Genomic DNA, 7932 nt, shown 5'->3' with positions numbered 1-7932 from the left:
TGTTATTATTATATTATTATCGCCTACCTTTAGAAGGCGGAGCAATCATGTTTTTAACTGCATCTGTGTGTGTGTGTGTGTGTGTGTGTGTGTGTGTGTGTGTGTGTGTGTGTGTGTGTGTGTGTGTGTGTGTGTGTGTGTGTGTTCCTATTATATCTCATGAACGGCTTCAGCTATCAACATGAAGCCTTCAGCGTATCAAGATATGGTCAAAATCTTGGAGGAGTTCGAAAATGGCAACTCGGGGTTAGAGTCAAGGTCACCAAACTAACTGCTAAAGGTCATCTAGTTTTTATTGCCTGCCATTAGGACCATTAAATCTCATGAATGGCTTGAGCTATCAACATAAAACCTTCATGGTATCAAAATATGGCCTAAAGTTTGGACTTGGCAAACAGAATATTTTAAAGGGCGATTACCGTTTAGCTCTCAAATGCCTTCTTTTTTATTATTAATGCATGCCATGTATATTCACCGGTAAAGGGTGAACAACAGGCCTTCTGGCCCAAGGATGAGGTGAAGGGTAATGTGGTGTCGGAGTGGGGGAGGAGTAGAATCCATGGTGGGTGGGAACTGGAGTAGCGGTGCCGCGTCAGTGACGAGTTGTCGACGGTGGGACAGCGACAATATGATTAACAGATACACAGACATAAGGACAATCATATTTATTATTATACAGATTTATAGTGGAGTAGTAATAGAAGCAGCAGTACTAGTACTGTGAGGGAAATTAGACACAATAGGAAAAGGGGGATTACAGTAGTAGTGGCAGTGGCAATAATAGTATTAACAGATTCAGCAGTCTTGTGCTAACGTTGTTTGTCTGGGAGTGATGATGCGAGGAATAATGTAATACAGTAGGGGTTATAGGACCGGACGACAAGAAACCCTCTAAGGAATATGACGACTCGCAGTAAGAGGATACCGGGAAGTAAGAGTAATAAAAGAGGTAGAGACTGAAGGAAAATAATGCACGTATGAGGTGAAGCCACAGTTAAGGCCTTGATGACAAGGCGGAGCTGGATACCACAGCTGTGTCTTCGTTGTCTCATAATATACTGTATTGTGTTGTTTGCATCTAATTTCATCTGGTTATAGTAAAATATTGGCGAATGCTCTCCGCTGTCCATCACAATGTGGTTTAGTCGTCCACATAAAATAATTGCCACATTTATAACCATCCTCACAACTACTGTGGGAATCAACATTAAATTCACAATCATTCTATATTATAGCTATAGACAATCCAGGGATAACATTCACAAAAATTATGACTGCAGTTATAATGACAAGTTGCAACTTATATACAACTGGCTCGGTGCTTTATTTGTGTGATGAGGATCCGAAACAGATGGGTCAGTATCACAGGACACCATGATAACACAGTAGTCTATGTAATATGTTACAGTATGTATGTTACGAACGCATAATGTTTTGCAGGTGAATAGCATGGAAATGTTTCGAATCCAGTGTCATTAAGTTTCTCACTATTCGCCTCGTAGCTCAGTTCCAAAGTACCACTCACGGTTGTCCGTTCACCTGCCCTCTCTCTAACCCTGACTTCCACTTCCTTCCATCGAGGGGGGTACCGAAACTTTGGTTCGCAGGTGTACATAAATACTTACTATGCATACATCATCGCAGCCTTTAATGCCCCATCAGGAACGTACGAGTTCAAGACATGGCATTTTTAGTTCGGATATTTAAAACAGGTAGTCAGTCACTTGTCTCTGAACTGCAGTGTGTGTGTGTGTGTGTGTGTGTGTGTGTGTGTGTGTGTGTGTGTGTGTGTGTGTGTGTGTGTGTGTGTGTGTGTGTGTGTGTGTGTGTGTGTGTGTGTGTGTGTGTGTGTGTGTGTGTGTGTGTGTGTGTGTGTGTGTGTGTGTGTGTGTGTGTGTGTGTGTGTGTGTGTGTGTGTGTGTGTGTGTGTGTGTGTGTGTGTGTGTGTGTGTGTGTGTGTGTGTGTGTGTGTGTGTGTGTGTGTGTGTGTGTGTGTGTGTGTGTGTGTGTGTGTGTGTGTGTGTGTGTGTGTGTGTGTGTGTGTGTGTGTGTGTGTGTGTGTGTGTGTGTGTGTGTGTGTGTGTGTGTGTGTGTGTGTGTGTGTGTGTGTGTGTGTGTGTGTGTGTGTGTGTGTGTGTGTGTGTGTGTGTGTGTGTGTGTGTGTGTGTGTGTGTGTGTGTGTGTGTGTGTGTGTGTGTGTGTGTGTGTGTGTGTGTGTGTGTGTGTGTGTGTGTGTGTGTGTGTGTGTGTGTGTGTGTGTGTGTGTGTGTGTGTGTGTGTGTGTGTGTGTGTGTGTGTGTGTGTGTGTGTGTGTGTGTGTGTGTGTGTGTGTGTGTGTGTGTGTGTGTGTGTGTGTGTGTGTGTGTGTGTGTGTGTGTGTGTGTGTGTGTGTGTGTGTGTGTGTGTGTTTAGTTCGGATATTTAAAAACATGTAACTAGTGACTTGTCTATAAACTACATTGTGAAAAATTATAATCAAACTTTACTTTTCTCCGGAGAGGGTTAGGTAGGTATCGCTGGACAGGTGCAAGCAGGAAGTCACACAGCAATAAATTAACTCTAATACTCACAAGTCTATATAAGACCGGCGCTACGCAGGTACGTTTCACTACCAATTATGAGCTAGGGATTCTAAGGTTACTCAAGACGATCCTTTTGCTTTCCTATTTATTCTACAAACCCTTAGGTACTATATACAATTTGTACACAGAGATAAAAAACAACAAACTCGTTATCCCATTCAACAAAGTCAAAGTCAAAGTCCTGGGACTGCTGTAAGATCTCACTCTAAAATTAAAAGTGTTAAATCACACAATAATATTCAGCTCTATAACTAAAATTCATAAAACAAGCAGTTAATCATCAAAGTCAGACACGCAGCCAAAAATATAACTCCTCTCCATAGTAATCTCAGCTCTTAGTGGCGCTTCAGTATAACTCTCAATCACGTTAACTATTTCTTCTTACTCACCAGTTTATTCAACACACATCATACAATAACACTCAAAAAACATCATGAACTTCACTGTGTTATAACATCATCTTACTCCCACAACATTATAAAACTAAGACCATACTTTATTCAGTGTACCACTAGCTATTTTACTGTTCTTAATTGAGAAGGATACACCTCAACACAGTTACCGACCCTTAAATTTATATCTTATGTCAATAACACACATCTCCCTTAAAATAACTTTCCACTTTACTTTGTCACTGAGCAAAACAAATTGACTTACTACTATACTATTTGGATGTTATACTTGTTATCTGGCCCGTCCTGTTATAGCCCACCACGGCTCTACAGTATACCTCAGGTATTATCTCAGTATATCTAACTTTTCTACTTTTTCCTCTATATTCTCTGATTTCCACGTTCCTTCTTGATTCTCTAACAAAAATGTTTACTCACTGTTACCGCAGAGTACCAGAACATCATCTTCGTGGTAGGGTGCTCCGGCAGGCCTCTGCTGCCACAAGTTAAGTTCTTCCCCAAGTTCTCGTGGACGCTCGCCCTCTCTGACTGACTTCCAATCTTCCGTCTCTCTCTCAGGACAAATACGGAGGCGGAAGTAGGCGTGCCCTATTCTTATTCTTCGTTCACTTCTCTCAGCGTCCTCAGTCAGATCTGATCCACAGCATTTTGAAACAGTGTCCATAGTGTAGCACTAATTCACAAAACACGATCCCTCCTAACTATAAGTTACTGCTTTCTCATCTATTCATGGTAATACAAACAATGAGGGAATGAGAGCAATTAAGGGTAATTGTGTGCCCTGCTTTTTCTGTCTTATCATTGTACCCCGTGGTTCTGAATCATTACATTCTCATTCGTGACAGTACGAATAATGAGCGTACTTAAGTGCCTCGCCTCTTCCGCCTGGTCATCTCTCATTCATTGACTTTCATTGCTCCTTCATCGATTTCATTGTTCATTATTCACTATTCCGCGACTTCCTCAGCTTCTTCAAGTTTATCAATGTATCGCAGATATTTGTATTCGTCACGCAATGTCTTCCTGTACCCTTTACATTTTGTTGGAGCTGTGACAACACGATTGTCACGATAATCTTCATTGATCGATCGCTGTGGTTGTTGTGATGTGGATGGTTGTACAGCGGGTGAGTTAGCCGCCTGTGCCGTGACCCCACTGCATACCGGGTACACGTCGTCACCGCCATCATCGTCATTGTTGTTGTCCTTACCACTGTAGTTATTGCTGCGGTTATTGCTGCTGTCTACTTCACCGCGGCATAACTAGTCACTTGTCTCTAAACTACATTGTGGAAAATTATTTTCAAACTATGCAAACTATTCTCGGACATAACACTTTGTGAGCCAGGTGGGATCATTTCAACCATGAGACATATAGGCTTCGAATTTTTTGTATTTATCATATTTCCCCAGTGTAGAAAATAATTTCCAGGGTTACCGAAAAAAAACGAAAAACATTCGGCTTGACACTCACTGTTGGGCAACGTAAGGGCCACCCTGAATTGAATGAGTGGATGGTTGACGTTCCCACCTTCCACAGAACATATATAGAGAGACAGGTAAGTAAACAGATAGGTAGGTAATTAGGCAGATATGTAGATAGATCAATATGCCGGTATATATGCATGTTTATAAGCATGCACGTATAATAACTGTGCAGAATTACATTAAAGCACTCATGCCAGCAGATTAAGGCATTACCGTTGAGCATCAGTTTGCCCCAAAATAATCGGATCCAACAGAGACTACAGTAGCTAAGTAGATTCATCGGGGAGTGGATATGTTTACAGCTTAACTGGCGTAGATTTGCACGAGCTGTACGATTGTGTGTGTAGGGATTTTTTTTTTTTTTTTTTAACGTTGCTAGCTCTATTTTTTATGCACATTCATGGAGAGGTAATATCACTATAAATTTTATTCTTGTGGTTATGAAACTTCCACAGTATTTTGAAAACGCTTGCTAGACTCCAAATATCGTACCGCTTGTGTTTTTAAAACTGTCGATCAGTCCTTTTATTTCTTGCAATGTAGCTTTTGATTTCTTGCAGTGTAGTGAATATGTTCTAATACCCGTAACTGTTTGCTACTCTATGCATAGACTAGACACTTTTTGCCCTGAAGCCCAACTCTCTTGTGTAGAACAGATGGTGTCAGAAACCTTCACATGTCACCACTTGGTCTCAAATATCAACCGTCCAGACTGAATTCATACTAGTTTTATCTTCTTCAGGTCTGGTGTAATCATATGGCCGGAGGTGATTTTACTGCGTATCACTGGATGTTGAGGAAGGAAAATTAACATCTTGAATCTGTTGTACTTATTTAGTCAAAGTTTAATCCAGTTTCTTCGTGACGAACTAATTTACCTACGGATGATCTATCGTACTTCAAGGTGTCTCTCTGTACCTGATTAGATTCTTTTCTAGGTAACAAGAGAAAAGTACAGGAGTACGTCACTGGAGTGAAGTAGTGAACTCTCCATTAGGATAACTTCTCTTTTCCTTTCTGTTCTTATCTAAAAACTCAGCTAAGGGGAGAGGTAAGGAGAGCCTTTTTGATCTGTAGGGGATTGATACAGCTTTCATTAATCCCTTCAGTACAACAGCCTTTGCCCAAGTTGAATAAATCCGTCTGGGAATAGCATGAGTAAACAAGTCATCGTAGTGAAGGGGTGATGACTAATGAAACTCAAGGTCGTAAATAGGTCAGTTTAAAATATGCAGGTGTGTCTCTGCTTATGTTTATGCATGCCTGGATTTCAGCGTGTGTGTGTGTGTGTGTGTGTGTGTGTGTGTGTGTGTGTGTGTGTGTGTGTGTGTGTGTGTGTGTGTGTGTGTGTGTGTGTGTGTGTGTGTGTGTGTGTGTGTGTGTGTGTGTGTGTGTGTGTGTGTGTGTGTGTGTGTGTGTGTGTGTGTGTGTGCGTGAGTGCACGTGTGTCCTTTCGTGCATATGTGTCCTTGCGTGCGTGCGTGCGTGTGTATACGTGTGTTCTTGTGTAGGAGAGGCGGTAGCCGAATAGTTGGAGGTGGCCTGCAGTTTCAGTGTATGTGGATTCGAATCCCTGCTGGCAGGGAACAGTTTAAAGATTTAAATTTCGTTAAAGCAGACTTACTACCCTACCAGAAGACCTGCCGACACGTAGAATTACCTCCAGTAACACCAGTACACCAGTCCTATATGAGACAACATCACCATTACTTAGTCTGGATGGTGGGTGTTAGCGCCGAAGTGGTGGCACGTGGAGGTGAGCAGTTTGTAGGAGGACTGCTTGGCCTCAGGGAACGGGACAGTGAGGCCCATACCCAGAGTCGAACAGAAAGAGAGAGAGAGAGAGAGAGAGAGAGAGAGAGTTTATGACTCGCAACAGACTTAGAATGGCTCGTTTGCATGAACAACTTTTCCCACTCTGCTTAATAATCTGAAATAGCTCCTTTTGTCCCTGGCTCTCTTTTTGTTCATCTCTTTGTCTCTGTTTGTCTCTGCGTCTGGGTCTACCTACCTCTGTCTGTGTGCCTCTGTGCGTTTGTCTCAGTGTGTCTCCCCGTATCTCTGATTTTTCTGTCTTTGTCTCTCTGTCTGTCACTAAGGCTGTCTGTCTACCTGTCTGTCTGTCTGTGTACCTTCCGTTTCTTCGTTAACTATGACCCAATCATTAATCAGCCGCCAAGCCGCCCTCATAAACACACATACCACCATAATGTCATCTTAAACAGTTTCGTCCAATTTTCTCATAATTTAACAGCTTGATTAAATGTAAGGCAAGATACAAGCGATTCGATTTTGAGAATAATCAATCAAAGATCAAGGTCACAGGACAATGTCAAATTTTGCTCCATGTGTTTGTGTGTTGACAATAAAAAACAACCATGATCTACTTTGAACCATACTAGGTGCAAGGACTGAGACTTTGCTAAGGGGTTTACCAGTTGATGTGGGGAATTTTAGGTCAAACGTCAAGGTGACATGTAGGGTCAGCTTAGAGTCTATCCAGTTTCGTTCAAAATTTGAGGATGCGTTCTGAGTGAGGCAGGGATAAAGGGACCTGATTCTGGAAACATATGATCCTTTGTCCTACTTGAGTAAACATGTAACTCGAGTCGAATCCAGCTGCGTACACACACACACACACACACACACACACACACACACACCATATATATATATATATATATATATATATATATATATATATATATATATATATATATATATATATATATATATATATATATATATATATATATATTGTTACGGAACAGAGAAAGATAATGTACACTTTAAGTGAGAATACTAAAAATCACTACTGTCCCGTAAAGTTCCAGGTTCAAAACAAAAGAGTTAGGTAAAATTACAAGTTAAAGTTTAATGCTTAAACTAACAACAAAACATTCAGAACTCATAAGGATAATGTAATGGCAAAAACAGGTTGAATATATGGTCAACTGCAATAGCCTCTATTAACACGAAATTAGCATGAGTAAATTTATCTAAGTCAGCCCTGATAAAATGAGATACCAGATAATACTCAGTGAATGAAAAATAAATTATTACAGATACAAAATAATATTAAAAATGACTGACATAAAGAACCCTACATGAATTACAAAAACTTCACCAGGCCTACAAATTAAACATGCTATACAGTACAAGAAAAAATACAACAGTTATACTCAAATTACACACAGCTGCTAGATGGTTGGAGACTTCTTGAGCTCTCACAATAATAATATCTGTACAGGGGAGGACAGAGATGTGAACAAAATGAGGAGCAGATCTAAGTGGCAATGATGCAGAGACTGAGCTCATTATATAGGGGCCGGCAGAGCTTGATACAACTTGTAATAAGGACGCGCAAATGAAGCCATGGGGACAAAGAGATGACAATCCCGCACTGAATAACAGAAATGTCGACTTACTCTACTATAACGGTAGAAGGGG

This window comes from Coenobita brevimanus, chromosome 41 (assembly GCF_032717465.1).
Source record: "Coenobita brevimanus isolate Jiangsu-jjx chromosome 41, ASM3271746v2, whole genome shotgun sequence".
Taxonomy (NCBI): domain Eukaryota; kingdom Metazoa; phylum Arthropoda; class Malacostraca; order Decapoda; family Coenobitidae; genus Coenobita; species Coenobita brevimanus.
The sequence above is the reverse complement of the archived record's forward strand: the minus strand, read 5'-3'. Positions refer to the sequence as shown.